The sequence below is a fragment of the Rhinolophus ferrumequinum genome, chromosome 2 (assembly GCF_004115265.2).
Source record: "Rhinolophus ferrumequinum isolate MPI-CBG mRhiFer1 chromosome 2, mRhiFer1_v1.p, whole genome shotgun sequence".
Taxonomy (NCBI): Eukaryota; Metazoa; Chordata; class Mammalia; order Chiroptera; family Rhinolophidae; genus Rhinolophus; species Rhinolophus ferrumequinum.
In genome coordinates, this window is record NC_046285.1 from 98,704,917 (window position 1) to 98,729,022 (window position 24,106).

Consider the following 24,106-nt stretch of genomic DNA (forward strand, 5'->3'; position numbering starts at 1 on the left):
TGTGTGTGTGTGTGTGTGAGTGTATATATATATATATATATATATATATATATATATATGTATATATATATATATATATAGCACAGCAAGCATGAGTTTATCCACTATGTGTTCACTTTCACTGGTGGTGGATTTTAATCACTAACATTATTTGATTAGAGCAGGGTTCAGCAAAATTTTTCTTAAAGGGCAAGATAAATATTTTAGGCATTGTGGTTCATGCCACGACTACTCAACTCTGCCACTGTAGTTCAGAAGCAGCCATAGCTAATATATAATGAATGAACTGATGGTGTTGCAATAAAATTTTATTTATAGACACAGAAATTTGAATTTAATTTCATTTTCACATGTCATATATTATTCTTCTTTGCTTTTTCATCAATTACTTAAACATGTCAAAAAATTTCTCAGTTCAGAGCTGTACACAAAAAGGCAAGAGGCGTTTACCTGATTTTGTAAATAAAGTATGGTCCACAAAGCCTAAAATATTTGCTCTTGCCCTTTACAGAAAAATTTTGCCAACTCCTGGTTTAAAGTTTAAAACCACAGAGCTCCTAGTAGTAAATAGTGATCAACCAGATTACCCAGCAGTCCTGTGGGCAAGGATCAAGTGTAGTTACCCTTTAAATGGCTGCAGAAAAATGGGTCTTACCATATTGGGGAAGGGCAGGTGAAGGACCAAAAGAAAAAGGAATTAAGGAAACAGTTTCCTGATGATGCGTTCCTTTAGAAGGCTCCCCCTCGTAGACAGGAGGCGTATAGCTATGGAGTAGAAAGAAATTTTTTTCCCTTTCTTTTCCCAGTGGGCTTAGAGTATAAAAACAGTGGTTTGTATCTATCTCACATGCCCACTCCAGAGGAGCTCTCCCTGCCTTATCTTACTTTATCATCACATCAACCCTGCAAATCGGTGTATGGAGATGAGGAAGTGAAGGCTAACAGGGTAAGCATCGGGGCCCAAGTCACACAATAGAAAGTGCTGGAGCTGACTTACTGTGAGGCGATCAGGAAATACTAGCTTTTTCCTCAGGAACCTGAGCAATGAATGACACATACGGGAGAAGGCGTTTCTTTTTCAGTTCTCCAGGTCCAGAGGGTGAAAGGTCCATTCAAGGAACGCAGAGAAGGATGGTTGTGAAGAGAGAGGCCTGTCTCTCATCAACCAGCCCCGCTGCCCAGATTGGGGAGGGCTCTGCAATTTTGATTGTTTTAATTCAGTTTGTCTTAGTTCATTCGAGCTGCTATAACAAAAGTACCATAGCCTGGGTGGCTTATAAACAACAGAAACTTATTTCTCACAGTTCTGGAGGCTGGAAAGTCCAAGATCAATGTGCTAGTAAATTCGGAGTCTGGTGAGGGCTGGCACCCTTGTTCACAGACAGCCACCTTCTCTCTACGTCCTCACTTGGCAGAAGGGGCAGCAAGGTCTGTGGGGTCTCTTTGATAAAGGCCCTAATCTGCCATGAGGGCTCCACCTTTGTGATCTATTCACCTCCCAAAGGCTCCACCTCCTAGAAACATCACCTTGGGGGTTAGGAATTAATACATGAGTCTTGGGAGGATACAAACATTTAGTCTACAGCAGAGATGAAATTCGCATAAAGTAAAATTGGCCATTTTAAAGTGCACAATTCAGCAGCATTTAGTACATTCACAGTGGCTTGCAACCACCACCTCTATCTACTTCCAAAACATTTTCAGCACCTGAAAATTAGCCCCCCCATACCTATTAAGCAGTCACTCCCCATTCCTCCAGCTCCTGGCAACTAATAATCTGCTTTCTGTATGGATTTACCTGTTCTGAATAGTTCGTATAAATGAAATCCCACAGTATGTAGTTTTAGTGACTGGTTTCTTTCACTTGGCATAATGTCTTCAAGGTTTGTAGCATGTTTATCAGCACTTCATTCTTTTCTATGGAGGACTAAGAGTCCATTGTATGGCCATACCACATTCAGTTCGTTCATTCATCTCCTGGTGGGCTTCTGGGTTGTTTCCACTTTTGGCTGTTGTGGTGGTGCTGCTGTAAACATTCGTGGGTGACATTTTAACAGCAGCAAAACGTCACACAAAATGGCAACCACACACAGGGTTGGTGAGAAACCCCCTGATTTCCATGCAGCGGAGAGAAGGGGAGTGAAGGGGAGTCAGAGTGATGACCCCTCTTTTCCCTCCTGCTTCTGGAATTTCAAAATGAGCTTCTTTATCCTGGCCCGAGAAAGTGACTGACCAAGAGAGGTGTCACCCGGACAGGTTTGGGCCGAGGCTGAAAGTCCTCAGGACTTCCAGGTACCTGAGTCCTTCGGCCGTAATGTGGGGGATTGGGAGAAGTTGCTGGGGTTGTGATGACGTGTTTTAAATCTGTCATTAGAGATGAGTCTCTTCTAAGTCCCAGCAAAGAAGGAAGTGAACATATAGCTCCATTGCCGTACTTCTTCCTGAGGATTTCGTTCTAGTCAAAGAGAATCCGTGTCCTTTCATTTCCCTGAGCCCAGCAAGGAGCACGTTGGTATATTGTCCCAGCTCTCCGAGCAGCCTCTCCCCGTTGTCTCTAGTCCCAGTTCTCAAGAAGCACATTTTTTCTGGCTCCATGAATATCAATATGACTGTCTTCTTGGGATTGAACAGAACATGGCCCCTGAAGGTTTTCACTTTACCAGCCAGAGAAAGAGCAGGGCCCACACTGACCTCAGTCACAAAGTTTTTGTTGAATTCCACAATAGGTTTTCCTTCATCTGAGTCTCCCCCTGACCCCCCAACACCCCCACACATGCACATCCCTCCCAGGACCCCTGAGGAGGCAGCTGCAGGACAGGCCTGCCAAGGCAAGGATCAGTCTTTGGCCTGTGCAAATGCAGTGAGTTGTTTATTTGCATTTTCTGAGCCCCAGAGAAGAATGCCACGTTCTTCTCATGGACAGCCTGAGGGGTCCTGCTGAGAATGTGTTTGGATGGGCACCAAGCCCAGGAGGAAAAGGACCAAACCAGATTTGGATGGGGGTGCCATTGCAGTGCCGTGGTTGGAGGAAGCTCCCGGGTGCAAGTCCATCCAGGGAGCACAGGGCACACATGTCTGCTGCCTCTTGGCTGTGTGTGTATATCTGGGCAGCAGGCACCCTGCTGTTTCCAAACTGTGGGGTCCCAGAAGTCCTGTGAAAAGAGGCCAGCCCTCGGTGGGAGGTTTGCACGTGTCACTATGTCAGTTACTTGCTGCAAACACTGACTTTCAAGATGTGAGCCACCTGCTGCAAAATTCAGCCCCTCTGGACTCACCGAGCTTGTCAGGGCTGCTGGAGCTTCAGGGAGAAGCAGCACACACCCAGGGGCCGAGCAAGGGCTGGGAAGCCATGAGCAGTCCCACAAGGGACTGTGCCTGATGCTGTGCCCCCTCAGTCCCTGTACCAGGCCGGGCACCTGCAACAGCTGCTGCGAACGACCCACACCTGACTCTTCTACACAGTTGACCCCTCACCGTTATTATCTTAGTCTGAGCAGGTTGTTATAACCAGAATGCCGTAGACTGGGTGACCTATAATCAGTAGAAACTTATTTCTCACAGTTCTGAAGGCTGGACATCCACGCTCAGGATGCCAGTGTGGTCGGGTAAGAGCCTTCTTCCTGGCACATAGCTGGCACCTTCCTGCTGGGTCCTCACATGGTGGAAGGGGCGAGAGAGCTCGGTGGGGTCTCCTTGGTAAGGGCACCGATTCCGTTCACAGGTTCCACCCTCATGATCTGATCACCTCCAAAGGCCTAACCCCAGCACTTTAGGGGTTAAGATTCAACACATGAATTTGGTGGGGGACACAAATTCAGACCATAGCAATTGTCTTACAAGTATTAGTCCTTCCTTATCCATGGTTTCGTTCTCTAAGCTTTCATTTACCCACAGTCAGCCGCGGTCCAAAAATATTAAATGGAAAATTCCAGAAATAAACAATTCATAAGCTGGAAACTGTGTGTTTTGAGCAGTTGATGAGATCTTGTGCCTTCCTGCTTCATCCCATCCCTACAGCGTCTCCACACTGTAGACGACCCCCACCCACTAGTCACTTAGTAGCTGCCTCGGGTTAGCAGAGCAACTGTGGCCGTATCACAGTACTTGTGTTCAGGTCACCCTTGTTTTACTTACTAATGGCCCCAAAGCACAAGAGGAGTGATGCTGGCAACTCAGGTGCCAAAGAGAAGCCGGAAAGTGCTTCCTTTCAGTGAAAATGTATGTGCATACACATAGGAAAAAACACAGCATGTGTGGAGTTCAGTACTATCCGCAGTTTCAGGCATCCATTGGGGTCTCGGAACGTATCCCCCCGGGCTTGGGAATGGGGGCGGTCCCATATTTCCGCTGAAAGCACTCCTTCAATAAATCACTGATGCAAGAATCCCCATCTCAGGAAATTGACCTAAGACACCGGGTGTGAGGGCTCAGTGGGCCTGGGGGGGTGTCTGTGCTGGGCCCAGATGGCCCACACTGTTGACACAATGTCACCTATAGCCTGAGTGGGAGTCAGACCCGAAGGAACACCAGGGTCCCTCCCCACTACCAAGTGGGGTCAGGGAAGAGTCAGCCGTTCACACACCTGGTGTGTGGCGAGTCTTGGAAAGGGGGGGCTACAAAAGGCCCCTTTCAATCTGCCCCTGACTTTCTCCATGGGTCCCTGAACACCAGTTTCTGCTCCCAGTTACCTGGGGAACCACGCCTGATGGTGAGTGTTCCCTGGCAGGTAACTGAGCTGAGTAAGTGCTCTCATCCTCCACTTTCCCCAGCTGGTCCTGCTCCTGCTGGCCCACATTGTCTAGTGAGGACCCCCTGAAAAGTACCACTGCCCTGAAGCTTTCACTCCCCTCTCTGCCGCCACCCCAGGCCCTGGAAGGCTGATACCAGACTGGACATGACTCTGCCCCCGCGTTGACCTCAGGGTTCCCCTCCAGCTGTGTTGCCTTCTTGTCTCCAGCATTTGCTCCAACTTGGTCCTAGCTTGGTCTCAAGGTGACTTATCTGTGCCTCAGTTTCCTCACCTATAAAATGGACATAATAATAGCACCTCCTTCCTAGTGGTGTTGATAGAGGCCGTGCTTCACACCTAATAAGAACAACATTAATGTCAGCTTTCATTTTTAATTATTTCTGCCTCTTGTGCAGCAGCATCCAACAGGGCCGAGGCTGAGCCATTTATACTGCGCTCAGGGCATCTGACAGAATCAGGGGCAAAATAAAAACAAGCTGTCGAGAGAGACCAAGGCAGCCCCCTTCCACCCTGCTATGGAGAGGAGTTTGTAGAAGAGAAGTGACTTTGTCTGAAGAGCTCAGAGGAAAGTGTCAAGGCCTGACCTTTCTTGGATTCTTCAGCCAAGGCCATTGTGGAATCTCCCACACACAGACTTAAAAGGTCACGCCCAGCTTTGGCAGGGGAGTTATAAACCCGGAACTATGGTCATTTGGTTTTAAGAAGCCCATTGTAAGCCTGGCCACCAATGCAGAGTTGGCCAAACTCCATCCCAAGACTGGACTGTAGCCTCGGAGATTAAATCCTAAATAAATATTCCAACTAAATGCTCTGTTCACCGGAAGCCATACAGGTCTATAGCTGGAAATAAGGCAAGAAAGAGCCACGATAACCATCAACCACATCAGGGAGAATTCAGGAAGCCAACTCATAACCCAAGGCCACCACAGCCTCTCAGGAATTTCACACAGACAGGCACCTCCCCTGCAGAGGCAGCCTGAGGCTCCCTTGAGAATGAATGAGATGGTACTTAGTCACAGATGGTGACAATCCAGGGCTGTGCTGTTCAGGGCAGAGCCACTGGCCACATGTGCTTATCTAAATTTCAACCATTACAGCTGACCCTTGAACAACATGGGTTTGAACTTCGAGGGCCCGCTTATATACAAATTCTTTTCAATAAACATTGTAAAGGTATTTTCCTTATGATTTTCTTAATAACATTTTCTTTAGCTTACTTTATGGTAAGAATATCGTATATAATACCTCTACCATACAAAACATGCATTAATTGACTATTCATGTTTATCGGTAAGGCTTCCGGTCAACAGTAGGCTATTAGTAGCTAAATTTGGAGGGAGTCAAAAGTTACGTGAAAATTTTAGACTGCATGGGAGGTTGGTGCCCCTTTCCCCTTTGTTGTTCAAAGATCAACTGTAATAAAATTTAGACGTCAGCGGCTCAGGCACGCCAGTCACATTTCAAGTGCTTAGTACCCACGTGGCCAGCGGCTACTCTCTTGGACAGTGTGGAGAGGTGTGCTGGCCAGCGCTGAGCTGGAGTATTCATTCAGACACGAAGACGCGAGCTCAACTCACTGCAATGAAATGGAGTGTTATTTCCCTGGGACTCACCAGCCAACAGCACAGTCAGATCAAAATTCCAGGCCAGACATGTGGGACCCGGGGACCACCTCCTCTCACCTCCGCTCACCTTCCTGGGGAGGTCCCTATGTGTCCCTCGTCTCCAAGTCCGGAGGCCTCCATCCTCAGGGTGCCTTGGTGCGCAGACCCAGAGCCACAGCTGCAGCCTAACCTTCATGATGGGACTCGCCTGGTCAGCCCACCCACCACCAGTCATGCGCAGGTTGCAGTAATTGCTCCTGATTTTAAGGTTGCTGAGCACTACCCAGTTAGTCTTGATACCTTGGAAATTCCAAATTATGGCTTCATTCTGTGGGAGAAATTAAAAACCTATGCTCCTAGAAAGCATGACTCCCGTGGGTGCTTTAAGATGCAATTAATATCGCCAAATGCAAACATATGTCAAGGGCCCAACAAATCATTTCTAGCAGAGCCGTCTTTGAAAGCTTCCCAGTCTTTGCTTGAACATTGCTCACAGTCTAATTGCATTTCTTTCGGATTGGTCCAACAGAAAATTCAATTGGGAATTTATCTCGAGGTGAAAATGCCGCCTTCCTGCTTTTAAGCAAACTGCCTGTCCTATCGCGAGCTTGAACCACAGGACTCGGCAGAACAAAGAGAGGAAAGCTGGTCACTTCCGACTGGGGCCACATATTTCCCAGGACTTTCTCTGTTCCAACGCATGACTCCGTGGATGGAGTCCTTTCAAGAAAAGAAAAATAGACCTTGTCATATCCTATTGTTTCAAAGACAAAATCCCGCCTGGGAAAGATTAAGGCGAGAGGAAGGGCCTCGTGTTCAGATGACTAAACATCAATCTGACCTGGAAAATGCTTGATTAATTTCTGAGGAAGGGAGGGAACTACAGTTCTAGGCATGTGTAAAATCATGACATTACCTCACAAAAGGATTAGAGGGAAAATGTTCCCAACTCCTAACAATGGACTAGCAAGAGACCATGTTACTAATCTCTGAAGAATTTGCAAACCCAGGAGTTGCCTCCCATCTCTGAGCTACTGCACTTCCTTCCTTAGAACCTTACCTCTGATTGCAAAGCTGCCGGACCCTGGGCGAGCGAGGTGTGAGCTGTCAGCGGAGGGGGGATCACGGGCTCCTCCAGCAGAGGTTTCTGTTAAATGAGTCTCACCTAAGTCTCTGGGTTGATGCACATGGAAAACTTCTTAGTGAAGATGTCTTGGGAAGAATCCCAGCTTTCTCTGGGGGGAAAAAAAAGATGCACTGTGTTGTATTTTTAAATGAGGTAGAAAAATGTTAGAAGTCATATTATTAAATAAAAAGTGCAAATTGTAAACTAAAACATGGATTTACGATACCATTTATGTAAAAGAAGACTCAACATAAAACTATATGTTTCTATCTGTGTATAGAATCTATGGGTCTGCCCCTAGCATTTGCAGGGTCGGAGAGAAATGGAGTCTCTCACATGCCATGTAGCCAAATATTAAAATGTTAGACATCAAGCCAAAAAAAAAGTTACATTAAAAATGTTCTCTCTCTGTTACCTTGACAAATACACCTTTATAATGACCTTAAAGAGTAGGTTCAAACTTAGAATTCTCAAGCTGTTCAGGGTTGGATGCTGAGATGTGGCTGCATGGGGAGAAATGGGGAGCATCGGTCTCAGCCTCTGGCCCCAGGCCCACCTTTCTCTTCTCACCGCCCACACCCCCTTTTTATGTCACATGTAAAATTTAATTAGAAAATTCACTTCACAAATGTACATATATTTTGTTGCAAGTGCATGAGAACATTATCATAAATTAAAGAAGTGAAGGACCTCACATATATACATGTGGAGTGTGTCCATGCTCAGTCCCACCCACACCCCGAAATACCTACCACTGCTTTGACCCAGCGTGGGACCGGGGACGTGCACACTTGCATGGAGGACACATGCTGGGAGATGGCCGTGCTAGTCCTGGGAGCAGTGTTGTGTCCTGGACATCTGAATAATTCCCTTCCCTGTACCTCATCAAGATGATTTTTAAAATCTTTGTCTTCATGAACCTATCGGCTTATACTTTCTCCAAAGAGAATAGGGGGGTGGGGGTAGGTGGCACAGAAGCAAAATCCCACACGTGCTCAGAAGGGTACTACATACAGTTGAAGCTCCTCAAAGACTGTTCCTAAAGGAGTTGAAATTCCACCTCCATCACTCATTGGCTGTGGACCTCGGGCTATTTCCTAACCTCACTGGCCTTCAGTCTCCCCATCTGTAAAATGGAGACCATGACTATACATACTGCTTAGGGTCACTGGGAAGCATCAGCAATGAGGAGCTGCTGAAATTCAACTTGAAACAGAGAAGGAAAGTGGGTCTTCAAAGAAGCACAATGGTAAGGGTGAGATGAAAGACAGAAGGACTAGAAAACTAATGAGACGTTTTTAAACAGGGAGCTTTCTCACCAATAGAAAGAGCCGAGGGATTTCTGCACTGAGAAGTTTTAAAGATTCTTTTTTCTTGAAGCTTTGCTGGACACCTATCCATGTTAGCCCATCTGTGTTTTCTCCTGGGAATCTCCCATCCTTCGCTGCCACATGAATTCCTACCAGTCTCTGAGGCGCAGCTCAGACACTGCTTCTCCAAAAACCTTTCCCGATTCCCCTGACTGGGATATGACACACCTCCTTTGAATTCTGACATTATTTTCTATCTACCTCTCTCAAGGTATTAGCCAGGCAGCGAGCTGGGCTCTACAAATTCAAAGCATAAGACACATTCCCTGCCTTCAAGATGTTCACAATCAAGCAAGTGACGACAGACAAGGGCAATGTAGAGTTTGAAACTCATGCAGTGGAAAAGTAATATCAACAATCAATATAGGTAACCTTTCCTGGGCACTGACTGAGCCAGGCACTGCGCACGGCATTACGTGACGTCACTCACCAATGATGACATCTGGGTCTGGGCTTTTCTTTGTGGAATGTTTAATGTACTAATCCAATCTCTTTACTTGTTATAGTTCTATTCATTTTTTTAAGTCAATTTCAGTAGTTTGTATCTTTCTAGGACTTTTTTCATTTCATCTGTTATCTAATTTGTTACCATACAGTTGTCCATTGTATTTTCTTATAATTCCCTTTTTTATTTCTTTAAGATCAGTACTGGTGTCCCCTTTTATTTCTGACTCCAGTAATTTGAGTCTTCCCCCTTCTCTCTCTCTCTTTCTCTCTCTCATCAATCTAGCTAAAAGTCTGTCAATTTTGTTGATTTTTTTCAAAAGAACAACTTTTGGTTTTATTCATTTTTCAATTGGTTTTCTATTCTCTGTTTCATTTATTTCCATGTTAATCTTTATTATTTCCCCTTTTCTGTTGCTTTGGGATTTAGTTTTCTCTTCTTTTCCTAGATTCCTAAGGTGAAAGGTTAGATTATTTTATTCAAGATAGTCTTTCAAAATATAGGCCTTTATAACTATAAATTTTCCTCTAAGCACTACCTTAGCAGCATCTCATAAGTTTGGTATGTAGGTTCTGTTTTCATTCATCTCAAAGTATTTTCTAATTTCCCTTGTGCTTTCCTCTTTGACCCATAGGTTATTTAAAAATTATTATGCAATTTCCACATATTTGTGAATTTCCCAAAATTCTTTCTGTAGTTGATTTCTTATTGAATTCCACTGTAGTCAGAGGACATACTTTGTGTGATTTCAATCCTTGTAAATCTATTGAGACTTGTTTTATAGCATACATATGGTCTATCATGAAGACTATTCCATGTGCACTTGAGAAAATGTGTATTCTGCTGTTTTGGTGTATGTCTAGTTGCTTTACGGTGTTTTTCAAGTCCTCTATATCCATACTGGTTTTTGCCTAGTCATTCTATCCATAATTGGAAGAGAAGTGTTGAAGTACTCAACTATTATTGTTGAATTTTGAAGATTATCATCTATTTCTTCCTTTAGTTCTGTCACATTTTGCTTCATGTATTTTGGGTCTCTGTTTTTAGCTGCATATATGTTTATCATTGTTATATCTTCCTGCCCAATTGACCCTTTTATTACTGTAAAATTTCCCTCTTTATCTCTAGTAACAGTTTTTATCTTAAAGTTTATTTTGTCTGATATCAATAATAGTCCCTGCAGCCCTGTTATGGTTGTAGTTTTCATGATACATCTTTTGCTTTCAACCTATTTGTGTCTTTGAATATAAAGTGTATCTCCTGTAGATAGCATGCAATTAGATCATGGTTTGTTTGGCTTTTTATCCAGTTTGTTTATCTCTGCCTTTTGGTTAAATTGTTTAATCCATTTCCATTTAATCTTATTATTGACATTGTTGGATTTACAGCTGTCATTTTGCTTTCTATTTTCTAGACTACTAATGGCTACTTTGTTTTTCCATTCCTTCTTTACCACTTGTTTTTCTCTTAAATGGATATTTTCTAGTGTGCAATTTTTGTTTCTTTGATAAACTTAACTATATTTTTTAAGTTTTGTTTTTTGTTTTTGCTTTTGTAGTTTTCCTGCATCTTACATCTTATCAGAATCCACTTCATTCCCAATTCCCTTTTCTGTGCTGTTATTGTTATGCATATTATGTCTATATGTTATAAACCCAACTACACATTGTTATAATCATGGCTTTATATACTATTATGTTTTTTAAAAACACTAACAGAAGAAAGGAAAAAGCACAAATATATTTATTGAGGTTTTTTTATATTAACCTTCTTAATTCCCATTTTGTTTCTCTATTGCTTCTTATTGATTCAAGTTACTATTTCATGTCATTTCCATTCTCCAATGTAGCTTCATTCCCACCCCCTCCTTCGTATTTTTATTGTTAAAATATTACATTTATGTATGTTATAAGCCCAGACGGTGTCTTATAGGGATGACTACATCTTTGCCCAACCTGGCCGGCCTGATCCGCCCTGGGCAGTAGAGGGGAAGCTGGCCTGGGGACAGAGACTGGCAGGGTCCTGGGGGTCCCTAAACACTCCTGCTCAGAGCCCCTCAGAAGGGGGTTCGCCCTCCCCGTCCTCTGCATCTTCCATCCACACTCACCTAGCTTCTCACCAGTCCTGTGGGAAGACACACAAGGCTACTCACTCTGGGTCAGCTTGGCGGCACAACACCAAGAGTGGAAGAGAGGAAGGGAAAGCAGATAAGGTGCAAGCTTCAGGACAGGTTATGGGAGGGTCTAGGGTTTCTGGAGGCGTGAAGGTGACCATCTTCATCTGATGTTGACTAGACCTGGCCACATGAGCTCACATCTGTGATCTCTCAGGAGACCTGCTGATCACAGGGGGGCAGGGAGAAGGTGGGGTTGGAGAGCCTCCAAGGAAACTGTCCAGGAGATATGTACTATCAGCCTGAACTTAATGCTTGGAAGAAGGAGTGGGAGAGAGAAGGCTGAGGACAAACAATGGGGTGGCAGCTGGTGGCAGTTAACTTTCACCTCCTCCAAGCCCAGCACTGCAGAAGGACCCCACAAAAGCACCTAGTGTTGCTGCAGACTGGGGGACTGCGCCCTGGCTTCACCTCCTGATATCTCCTCTATTTGTCTCCCCCGGATGCGTGCACACACATGCACACACATACACTCACGTGCATGCAGATGCACACACACTTCTCTTTGCATGTTCACCATGACACTTCTCCCCAGGACAACAGTACTTAGTAAGGGCTCGTGTGTCGGGAAGTAGGACGGCACTACGAATAGTACCATGAAGAAGGCAAGGACTTTACAGCTTGCAGTGTAGTGCATGGTCATCCACACATGCCTGTGGCTAATTCTGGGGTTGCTCTAAGCTTGTGTTGCCACACACCTCAGCCTTGGTCTCCACACTCAGCTTCATCAGTCCTGGAGGTGAGAAGTGCTCCCAGTTAGTTTAGAGCTGTGGTGGGAAATAATGTCTTATTTCTCGAACCCTCTAAAACCCCTGCACTTGGCCCTGTGTACAATTCTTGATGCAATGCACTATGAAGTTGAATTGACAGAGAAATTGGGTCACCTGGGTTAGGTTGAGTAGGGTTTTGTGAGCACTTCTTGTATCCATGGTAATCCCAGCTAGGGTGACCACCCATCCTGGTTTGCTGGGGACCGAGGGGTATTTTGCCACATAGGACTATCCGTGCTAAATCCCAGGTGGTAGTGCTGGGCAATCGGATGGGTGGTCACCTAAATTTTCACCTCCCTTCTGACTGTGCTTTGTTGAATACTGAGGCCTGCAAGATAGAAATCTCACATCGCACAGACACAGGGTTCTAAATCTCATTTTCCTTAAAACTGTGTCTCTAAGAAATATTATAGCATTTGCTCCTTTTCATTTTATAAGGCATGTTGAAAAATAGCCATTCATTTCTAAATCCCTCTTTTCAGTTGCTTTTAATTTTCTTTTAAAAAGAAAGAAAGAGAAAAGGCGATTGGGACTAAAACTTCACAGACTTGGACTAAACCCAAAGGGGAATATTTATTTCAGCAAAATTCATTCAGGGTCTTGAAAGTCAAGTGTGTGAATATAAAATACACCTTTTCAGTCTAAAATAATGCCCTTTTCTGCACTTGGATGGCTGGACTATGAAATGTCAGGTTGACATATTCAGTGCCCCCAGGAATGCAACCCTAAAAAAAAAAGAAAGAAGAATGTGCTGGTTATAGAGACTGCCTGGCTCCTCTCGGGCTGCCAAGTCTGCCCCGGGCTGGTCGGCTGAACTTGGCTTCTGAGAGGGTCCAGTCTGTCCACCCCTACCTGGTGAGGCTCCCATCTTCTCCTATTGTGCTCTTTCTGCTCACCGGAGGGTCTGTTTAAATTCTTTTTTTATTAATACCTCTTTAATTAGTTTCAGGTGTACAAAACAACATAATAGTTAGACATTTACACTCTCCCAAAGTGATAACCACCCCCTCCAATCTACTGCCCCTCTGACATCATATATAACTGTTACAATGCCATTGACTATATTCCCTGTGCTGTACTTTACACCCCGTGATTATATATATATATAAAATTGTAGTTGACATTCAATATTATTCTACATCAGCCTCAGGTGTACAGCGCAGTGGTCAGGCATCTACACGGTCTATGAAGCGATCCCCCTGATAAGCCCAGTGCCCACCTGGCATCCTACATAATCTTTACAACATTATATTTCTCATACTGTATGTTTAAATTCACTTTTGCAAACACAGGTGTCCTTTGTTTCAGCTTCAGCTCCTCACCCTGATTCCAGCATGAAGGTGTGTCTGGATCTCACACAAGGTGCCTTCGTGGGGGTGGGGTGGAGAGGATCCATCAGCACCTTCAAATTCGAGCCCTATCAACACCGAGGCAGAGCACGGTGTTCTCCCTCTCACAAAGATTACCCTGCGTGAGAGCAGCAGACACAGGGCTTTCATCCTGTCATTTGCTCAGGTGTTCATTTGTTCCTTCAGAATCATTAGCTGTTTGAAGGACAAAGAACATTGACGGACATATGCATTCATGCACATACACACACACAGAACGCATGTGTCTGTGTCTGTGGGTGTGTGTGTGCATGAATGCATGTGTGCACGTGTGTATGTGTACGTGTGCGTACACTTCTGTGTGCATGTGTACACATGTGTGCATGGCTGTGTCTGTGTGTGTGAATACATGTGTGCATGTGTGTATGTGTACGTGTGCATGCACCTCTGTGTGCATGTGTGCACATGTGTACATGGCTATGTCCGTGGGTGTATACGCACATGAATGCATGTGTGCACGTGTGTATGTGTATGTGTGCATGCACCTCTGTGTGCATGTGTGCACTTGTGTACATGGCTGTGTCTGTGGGTGTGTGTGCATGTGTGTATCTCCTTCAAGCCTTAAAACCACACTGTGAAGTGGCCAGAGTTTGCGGTGTTGTTCCATTTTGCAGGTTGGCTTATGTAAGTTTGAACAGAGGGTGGCCAGCATGGTCAGTAGGGTGGGTGCTGGCTTTAGGTGATCTGGGTTCAAATCCCGTCTATGCCACTTGGTAGCTGCATGACCTTGGGTGGCTTGTTTGGCCCTTTGTGTCTCAGTTTCCTCTTCTGGAAAATGGCAATCATAGTAGCACCATGGCAGAGGTTTTTGCAAGAAGTAAATGAGATCAGGAGTGCAAAGTGCTGTCACAGGGCCCAGACGTCAGAGCACCCCGTACACTTCAAAAGGTACAAAAGAACCTGCAGCGAAAAGATGCCTCCCACTCCCTACCTTCCTGTAGCTCCAACAACACGTTGTCACTGTGACCAGTTTCTGTGCACAGACATTCTTTCCACAGACATTCTAGGAGTCTGCGAGCATATATACACATTTATTTCTTTTTTTAAATAAATGATTGAGCGCCTACACATCGTTTTGTACCTTGATTTTTCTCCCCCCCCTCCCTGTCAGTACACATATCATGAAAACAGAGAAACAGGCAGAGGTCCAATTTGGAGACCACAGAATGCTATGAGAATCCAAATTGCCTTTTCATCAAAAAACGACAAACAAGTAATTTTTAGTACAGTTTTTAGTGATTGAGGTGCTCAATTTTCTTTTATCATAATTCTTTAAACATGGGTGTACGAATGACAGTAGATTTATAGTGAACATAATATTTGATTGGCAGGAGCATCCTTGGACTTCTGCTTCTGACCAAAATGGAGGAACAGAGGATGGAATTACCCTCCCACTTGAAACAACTAAAAAAACTGAAATAAATAAATAAAACAATGTCTTTGAGACACTGGATATCAGGCAAGGAGTCCGTCACCCCCTCTCACCCCTTCTCTCTGCCCTGAGAGTAGGTTAGGGAGGGACAACCCAGGTGGAGCCTGGTGGATAACACAGAGATGAGCGCCAGGGAGAGACCTAGTGGCTGGAGCACCTGGAACAGAGCGTTGGAGGTGAGAACGCAGAGGGGAGCAGAGGGTCCCCTGGGAAATGCAGTGGGAACGGATCAGCACATGCTTGTGAGGGAACTACCCCCAAGGCCAGGGGAAACCACATAAAGAGCCAGAAGGAACTCCACCCAGAGCGCACAAGGCACGGTAGTTCCACCAGCCAGACTGGACAACCTCGCAGTTCTCAGGGAAGGTGGCAGAGTCCTCAGGGTCTTGCTTTAGCTGTGACAGCGGTTTGTGCCACCGAGAAGGTGGAACTCTGACTTTTGGAAACTCTACCCCACGAGTGACGGGCAGTTCTGAGTTATCACTGTGGATCTGGTTTGTGATGAGCTCCCCCCACCTTCTGGGGGGCTGCTCCCCCGTGCTCATCTGGTGCTCCCCAAGCTGAGGAGCCCAGGGCCTGACAAGAACTGGCTTCTGGGCCTCGGATTTCACTCGGCCACCATTTTTCTCGTTGAGAGACGGCTTGGTCTCCAGCTATTGAAACTCTTTCTCACAATGACAAAATCTTGAGCTAATATGTAACTGTTTGTATCCAAGGAAGTGCTACATTTCCCACAGCTTTATATAAACTTCCTTTTACTGACACAGCCCAGAACGCATCTGGGTTCCCAGGCTGTGAACCTTTCTTTGAAATTCTAAACTTAGCTGCCTTCTTTCTTTTTCGGTTCCCCAAATATGGGCTCTGACCCGCACTCTGGGAGGCGAGGCGTCTAGTCACTGCACTCCCAGCCTCTGGACCAATGTGACCTGGATGGGCGGTACCTACGTGGGGGCAGCTGCCAACAAGTGCCGCCCCCTGGAGGCAGCGGCGGGCGGGTGTCCAGGCGCTCCCTCTGCCCCTCCCCCCCACCCCCCACCCCCGTCTCAATGGGACAAGCTGTCCCCTTGAGCACTGGGCGGAGACAGCCCACCTGAGTCTGAACTGCACGCCACAATCCCGGCAACACTCTCAGGCCCGATCTGTTCTCCAAAATGCTTGTGCCACCCTCATGGTTTAAAATGTAGGTTTTATTATTATTCATGTGCAGTGAGGCCATCAGCTCAGGAGACGACCACCACTGAACATATAGTTACACCGTTCCAACAGGAGGGGCCCCGCCTCGTCACCCAGGACGGCGCAGGGAAGCACCAGGGTTTTGTCAGGAGGCTGGGGGACAAAATGTGGGCAAGAGACTTCACTGTGGCTTCACAGGAAGGGATGGGCAAGGCAGGGTAAGCGGGCCTGGGATGGGCTAGTCTGAATGATTTCAGCAGGCTCTGGGGTACATGACTGTCCCCAGTTGTCTGGTACCTGGCCCTGGGGTGGCCAGGGCAGGGAGATAAGTGATCTTCAGTATGGGAGGCCTGTGAGAGCACAACAAAGGTGTTGGGGTGGGTTCAGGTTTGACTGATTTGTATATAGAAGATGTGCTCCCAGGTGGATTGTTTGCCATCTCTGGGAATCAGGTAACGCTGGGAGGGGCAGTCCCTCCAGAGTCAGCGAGGCCCAGGTGTCAAAGCATCAGAACCACACGGAGGTGCCACATCTCAATTTTGACCAGGACAGATTTTATTCCAGTAGTTGGACTCCTGAAATCGTCAGCCAGCTCTGGAGCAGGGTGGCCCTTTTCCTTTCAGTGGTCTTGCAACAACATAATCCTACATTTTACACACTTGATGTTTCTGGACCTCATTTGTGGAATTAATGGCTAAGGTTGTTGATATTACCACTGTTATTCACTTGTCTTGCTTCATACAAGTTATCTCAATGAGTCCTCTCCACAACCCTAAGGGTAGGTATGGCAGATACAGGTCGTTATCTATCTGGAGTCTACTCTCCCTTTCCTCCTTAATAGCAGAATTCCAATTTTGTTCAAGGTAACAGTGTACGTGGCTAAAATACTGACCACCCCAGAGCCCTTTATCGCTATGACTGACAATACAATCAGTTCTGGCCAATGAGGCATAAAAGAAGGTTGCTGGGTGAGGTTGAGGGAACTCCTTCAGAAGGGGACAAACACCAGTGACATCCCCCTTGTGGCCTCTTGCCTTTCGCCCCTCCTTCATCCCCCTGCCTGACACACAGCTGGGGCGCTCAGAGGTACCATCGCCACCTTCCAAACATGAAGAAGGAAGCTTCAGGCCAGGGGTCTTGGCACAGGAATCCTGGTCTTTGATGGCACCCTCAGCTGTACCAACCCTGAGCTGCCGGCCTCCAGCTTCCTGTGACATGAGGAACATGTAGCCCCTACTTGGTTAAGTTACTGTGGTCACTGGCTCAGCCAAATGCAGCCCTACTGGGTGAAATAGGCAGCATTATTATCCCCGTTGACAGAGGAGGACACTGGAGTCTGAAAGGTCAAGAAATTACCCAAGGTCTTGTATCTCTTCAATGACAGAGCCTGTTATGGACTGAACTGTGTCACCCCAAATTCGTGTTGAAGCTCTAACCCCCAGTACCTTAGAAGGTGACTGTATTTGGAGTTGGGCCTTTAAAAGGGGATTCAGGTTAAATGAGATCATAGGGTGGGAGCTGCCCTCACCTGGCCCCTGGCAAGTGTGGAAACCTCTCTTCTCCCCCGAAGGGAATTTGTGGGTCTTTGTTTCCTCTGTAACAGCTCCCACATTTGAGATCAACTTGGCTTCCTCGTCTCACCTTAGCTCTCAACCTCATCTTCCATACTCAACCTCCTCAAAGAGAGGGGGGCCCTGGGACCCCATCTGGTTGTGCTTTGGAAGAATATCTAACAGCAGAGTGAAGTGTAGTAGGGTGTAAATCATCTCTATAGTGTGGTTTGTAGTTTATAACCAGTGTCAACTGGGAGTTGAATTTCGTCAAATGCCTTGTTGGTAGCTATGGACATGGTCACGTGATCCAACCCCCCCTACCCCCCGCCGTTAAAATGATAGGTTTCCTAACATTAAATCAGCCTTGCATTTCTGGAATAAATCTCACTTGGTCATGATACATTTAATGTGTTTTTAGATTCTATTTGCTTGTATTTTTATTTTTAAAAATTTGTATCAATATTTATTAGTGATATAGAACTCTTTGTTATGACAGTAATATTATATTAGCTTCATAAAAGTGACTGCAAATGTTTCTTATGCTCTGTAATAGATTATGCAGCTTTGCAATTAAATAATCTTTAAAGGTTTCGTGGAGTTCCTTGGTGATTTTTTTTTTTTTTTTTGTATAAGTTCAGTTAGCTCAAGGTGTGGTGACCATGTCTGGAAACTTGGGGAATTGAGAGGGGACCTGTCCCTTAACTTTGCCCGGGCTGTGGGAGTTTGGCGAAAATTGAAAAGTTGTGTTATATAGACGAGGCTTCAACTGAGAAAAATATTTTAAATTAAATTTATACTTTAAAAATTGATTTATATACTGCATTTGTCACTATGGTATATGAAACACATTTGAATTTTGGCTCGCAAGTGAAAACCTCTAGGCTCGCTGTCAGCTTTATGAACAGTATTTTCTGAGGAAGCTGTAAGGACCAAGTGCCTGAGCTAAATACAGAGTTGCCAGGAAGTGACTTTGTTAACTGTTTTAGTGTAACTTTCCTTTTTCTGATAAAATTAAAGGCAGTCCCTCTTAAAAAAATGCTCCTACTTGGAGATTTTGCATATATATATATATATATATATATATACACACATATATATATGTGTATATATATATATATCACATTCATGTATACACACACACACAGTGCCAAAAAATGTATATATATTTTAAGAAAGAAAAAAACTGTACTAAAATTGTAATACTCAATATATACCAATAACAAAAGATGAAAACAAGTCACGTTTGACTTCTGCAATTACAAGAGGTGCTCAAAGTGGTTACCATCAGCGTCCAGACACTTCTGATTACGGCGAACTACTGCTTGAGCAACGTTGACCAAAGTGCCCACTTGTATGCATTTTTTTGGCACTCCAGGTGTGTGTGTGTGTGTGTGTATAATTTTATAAATTACATAAAAATATAATTTACAGTTTAAAAATATTTAAAATTATATTTTAACTATGGTAGTATGTTCTGAGGCCTTTTAGGAAATATAATCCACCTTGAAAAAAAGAAAAATACCCAACTCTGAGAAGTTAATTGTTTCAACAAGGATGGAATGGCCACACAATCTGAAATTGGTCTCTCTCTTTCTGTTTTTTCCAAACAAATTGTTGTTTTAAGACAGGTAATGTTTCTTTTCCTTTTCTGCTTTCCCCACTCAGGCTGAATTTTCCAATATAGACAATGTCATATTGGAAACTTTAATAGGTTAAATCATATTTGCTAATAGTCAACTTGAGACATTTATTTTCTACACATATTCACCAATATTTAAGCTCTTTTAGTATAAAGTTATTAAAATCTTATATTCAGGAAGTAAATCATTTACCGTGTTTCCCTGAAAATAAGACGTAGCTGGGCCATCAGCTCTAACGCGTCTTTTGGAGCAAAAATTAATATAAGACCCGGTATTATATTATATTATTATATTATATAAGACCCGGTTAAATAAGACCGGGTCTTATATTAATTTTTGCTCCAAAAGACGCGTTAGAGCTGATAGTCCGGCTAGGTCTTATTTTCGGGGAAACACGGTACTTCCCAAAGAAAAATCAAGAGCTATGCCAATCAGAAATTCTCTCATTCGTTAAATGGAAATTACCTCCAGAAATGCCAAGAGTTTTGAGGTCTGGAAACAGTTGTATGGAAAGGTGGACGTCTGTTCACGTGAGCTGAGCACATTCTGCCAAGGCTGCAGAGCAGCTCTGGTGGAGGGTTTTGGCTGGCACACCAGTGCCCTTAGCCGCTTTATCTCCATCTCTTTTATTTTACAATTATAGGCGATTGAGTCATAACAGGATTCCATAGGAGCTTTGAGTGCATTTTGTATTTTGCTAATTTACCACTAAAATACACAGTTGCTCTGAGCCTCTGGGATCCATTCCACCACAACACAAATAGGATGACAAGAAAAGAGAAGTCACAGAATAATGCTGTCTCGTATCTGCCTACTCCGTGTGGGGCAGGGAGGGGACAGCACCCTGCGTTTGGGCCCTTCCCAGATGTGTATTCCGTGGACGTTCCCTCACTGCTGCTCACTAGCATGTGGTGTGGTATATACATTAGGTCTACACGGAAGCCTACTGTAGAGGTAACGGCAGATTCTGGGGCCAGCAGGTGGGTTTGGGGATGCTTCGCCTTGAGCAAATTAACCTTTCTGGGCTTTGGTTTCCTTGTTTGTGAAACAACAATACTAGTTTCTTCCTAACCTGGCAGTTGTGAGGTGTAAGAAAATATACTGAGTGCTTAGTCCAACTGTCTGGGAAACAGGGAGGTATAAATGCAAGCTGTTACTGCTGTGACATCTAGTGTTAAACTTCTTCTGGAATGAACCATGTCTCAGTCTCTCTGGGGCCGGGGGACTTTCTACAACGTGGAGTGATGCGCCTGGGATCCTGTGACAATTAGAGCATGGGGGTTGGAGGGTTGTGAGGCTTGTAAGAGAATTCAGCGGAGCTCAGACTCCCCCGAGGGCACTGTGCTCTGAGCATGTGGAGGTTAATTTCGAGTTTGATGGCACATTCTTCGCAGAGCAGTTGCCAAGGAACGAGGAAATCTTGTGACAGAAATACTGCCTGGTGTTTAGTTTGCTGGTTGAAGGGGTTTTAGGTGGTGACAAATTTTATTACTAGCATTCCTGGTCTCCATGAAACAACCATATGAGAAGACGAGTGATGTAAAAGGACACAACCGCAGACCCAGATTGGCACTGTACAGAACACAGGCACTTCGTTTCCATTTGATATTGAGCTAAAGATATACTGGATTAAAAAGACAGTAACACCGAGACCACACACCTAAGCTGAGCCAAAGCCTGCCATTTGGCAAGATGACTTTAGCTGATAAGTTGATTTCTTGGGAAGTCCTGGGTGTGGCCCGTTGGCTCTACCCTCACTGGATGAGTCAGGTCCTCACCACCTTCTTTAGCGGGAAGATGCAAAGTGAATTAGCCGGAATAAGCATGGTGAGCACAGAGCAGGCACCCGGGACTGCTGGTCCCTCTTTCCTTATAGACGACCATAAAGGGGCGACTCACGCATTTACATTCTGACCAGCTGCTGTGTCGAGAGAGAACTCAGGGGGTTCTGGCGCTGAGAGCGGTGGGTGGAGAGGACGGTTCTTTTTACATGAGAATTCATAAACAAGTGTAGTGTGATGCTAACAATCTAATGATTGCTATATTCAGAAGTGAGTGGCCCTTCGGCTAGTACCTTCTGGTGATTTTTATGAAGGAATAGATTAACTATCATGGCCACATACAGCACATACCCCATTGAGTCAATAAGAATTCCTCATGATATGGAAATAATGGTGCTTAAGACCTACTGTGATCGGGTGGCTTCATTACCATTTTTTGCAAGTCTGGCAGGGATATCATATACAGAAACTCTACCCTGACAAAGGCAGGACGCTCTTTAAAGAAAATCATAGGATCTTATGGCAAACTTTACATCATCCAAGGACAAAAATTTTTCATGGACACATTTAAAATTATAACGAAAGTCAAAAAGATAGACGCAAATTTGATTTTATAAAATCTGACAATCAACCAAAGAGTAAAGTACAATCAAGACATATAGTCAGCTACAGCCCACTTTAGAAAACACTGTCTTGGGAGCAGCAGAAATCCTAGCCAGCTCAGGGGCAGCTGCCCTAAGTGACTGGGGGATGGTGGGAAGGTGAGGGGTGGAAGCCAAAGGTTCTGGGAGAACCTGTGTAGGGTGCTCAGGGGTCTGCTTTCTAGTCTCTGCCAGGAGCCCACGTCTTCCCCTGGAGGTGGGGGTGGAAGGAGTCTTGCTGCTGTGTCCCAACTTCTACTTCCTCTGGCCCGTGGAGTAGGTCAGAGGAGAAGTGGCAGGTCCCCACTACCCACAAGGTCTGGGGACCAAGCAGCTGGTCCCAGCCCCACCCCCAGGGAAAAGCTGCCTCTTAACAGGTGGAAACTATACCCAGACTGCCTGCTCTTGCTCCCACAGCACCATGTGGCTCAGGAGAACAGAAGCCATGGGCACAGGAAGGCCAGAGCTAGGGAAGTCCCCCTCACTTCTCTTCTCAGGGCGAGCACGTTGCATTTCCTCCAACTAGGGGAACAGTGTCCTACTGACCAAAAGTCAAGCTTTCTAGGCCACTTCTGGCTGCACAGTGCTGAAATGTCAGGGTTTTGGGGGATGAGTTGGGAATATTTAAAATTAAAGGTGTCCTAAAAAACCAGTCACATGATGGGTCACCAGTGTGACCTGTGGCCAGATGGTTATTGAACCTTTTGCCATCCGTCAGTCTCAGTGGCAACTCAGCACCCTGAGGTGCAGGCTGAGCCCAAGAGGGAGAAATGCCCATTACCAGGCTCTACATTCATTTTCAGGAAAAGCCCAGAAAATACAGAATTTGTTGTTTCAAGGTTAGACTCGATTGACTACCCAACTTTCGTCACAGATGTAGCCTTTACTCCTGGAGGACAGGGCCAGTCAGACATCAGCTGGGAGGTAAACTTCACTTTCGTAGCTGGGAGACACCAGGCTAGTTACACCCTCCAGCAGGATTACAGACATCTCTCAAAGGAGATTGAGAACTGGTCCCCAACAGATCTACAAAGAGGACCTAAGAAAAATGTGGAACAAGTGACCGGCGGCCTCTAGTGGCCAATGAATGGCTACGTTTTACATCAGATACTTGACTACAGAGAAGGAAAAGTTACTCTCAATTTCCTCCAATACAACAGCTGTATGAGAACATAAACTAATCAGGAAGAAAAAATGTTTATAAATAATTAAATCCTTAGTATTTTGTCAAAGAACTTTGAATACTAAATAGTCCTTAAAAATAATTTAGAGGAGACTGAAGATGGTGCAGTAAACACTGTGCCTGTAAAATTAAAATTACAACTAAATTATAGAACAATCAACCTGGAGAACCATCTTAAGTCTAGCTAGATAAGTTTTATACCTAAGGATATAAAGAAGCTACATCAAGACTGGTAGGAAAGGCAGAGATGCAGAACAGGACGGCCCCAAACCTCCAAGTGGTGGATGAACTGGGAGGGATACCTCAGCCACAGAGCTTCCCCCCAGAGGAGCGAAGGACCCTAGCCCCACTCTAGGCTTCCTAGCCAGGCTACTGGTGTGGGGAAAAGGAGCCCCTACAACATCTGGCTGTGAAAAACAGTGGGATTCCAACTGTCAAGTTGCCACAGAAGGCTGTAGGAAACTCAGAGGTCCTCTTAAAGGGCCCGCACAGACTTACTCACTCGCAGGTACTCAGTTTGGGCTCCAGAGGAGCAACAGTGATTCAGAGGGCATTGGAGGCATTCGGGGAGCAGACTGAGGTGTGTGGCTTGGAGGCCAGTCCCATTTCCCGTGAGTTCTTTTCCAGAGCGGCCAGCAGGCGGCCGCCATCTTTAATGTGTTGAGCCCGCCCCCTACGCTTATGGCCAAATCTGAAACTGACTGGTCTGGTGAGCTCTGGGGCTCTGCCCTGCTGACTCACTGGGATCCTGCCCACCCAACTCCCCCAATGCTTACGGCACTTTATCTCAAGCAGCCAGCCTACCTGAATGGCACTCTTTCTTGGAAAACTTTGCATAAAAAATTTCTCTTTCTTGGAAAAATTGCATAAAAGACAAAGAGAGAATCCTAAAAGCAGCAAGAGAAAGGACACTAGTAACTTATAAGATTGTCAGCTGATTTCTCAACAGATACTTTGCAGGCCAGAAGGGATTGGCATAAAATATTCAATGTGATGAAAAGCAAGTACCTACAACAAAGGATACTCTACCCAGCAAGACTACATTTAAAATTGAAGGAGAGATAAAGAGCTTTCCAG

General features: G+C 45.1%; 1 long non-coding RNA gene across 3 annotated transcripts; it reads right to left on the bottom strand.

Moving 5' to 3' along the window:
• Nucleotides 1-47: 47 nt before the first annotated feature.
• Nucleotides 48-23,845, bottom strand: LOC117036285 (uncharacterized). Of its 3 annotated transcripts, none has more exons than XR_004425346.1 (3): nucleotides 23,542-23,845; nucleotides 7,415-7,589; nucleotides 48-7,074 (listed from the first exon to the last, which is right to left on the bottom strand). It is a non-coding gene; the product is annotated as an uncharacterized LOC117036285 (long non-coding RNA). The 3 variants fall into 3 exon arrangements; XR_004425347.1 differs by having other exon boundaries at nucleotides 48-6,682; nucleotides 23,528-23,845; XR_004425345.1 differs by having other exon boundaries at nucleotides 23,528-23,845.
• Between the last annotated feature and the right edge of the window lie 261 nt (nucleotides 23,846-24,106).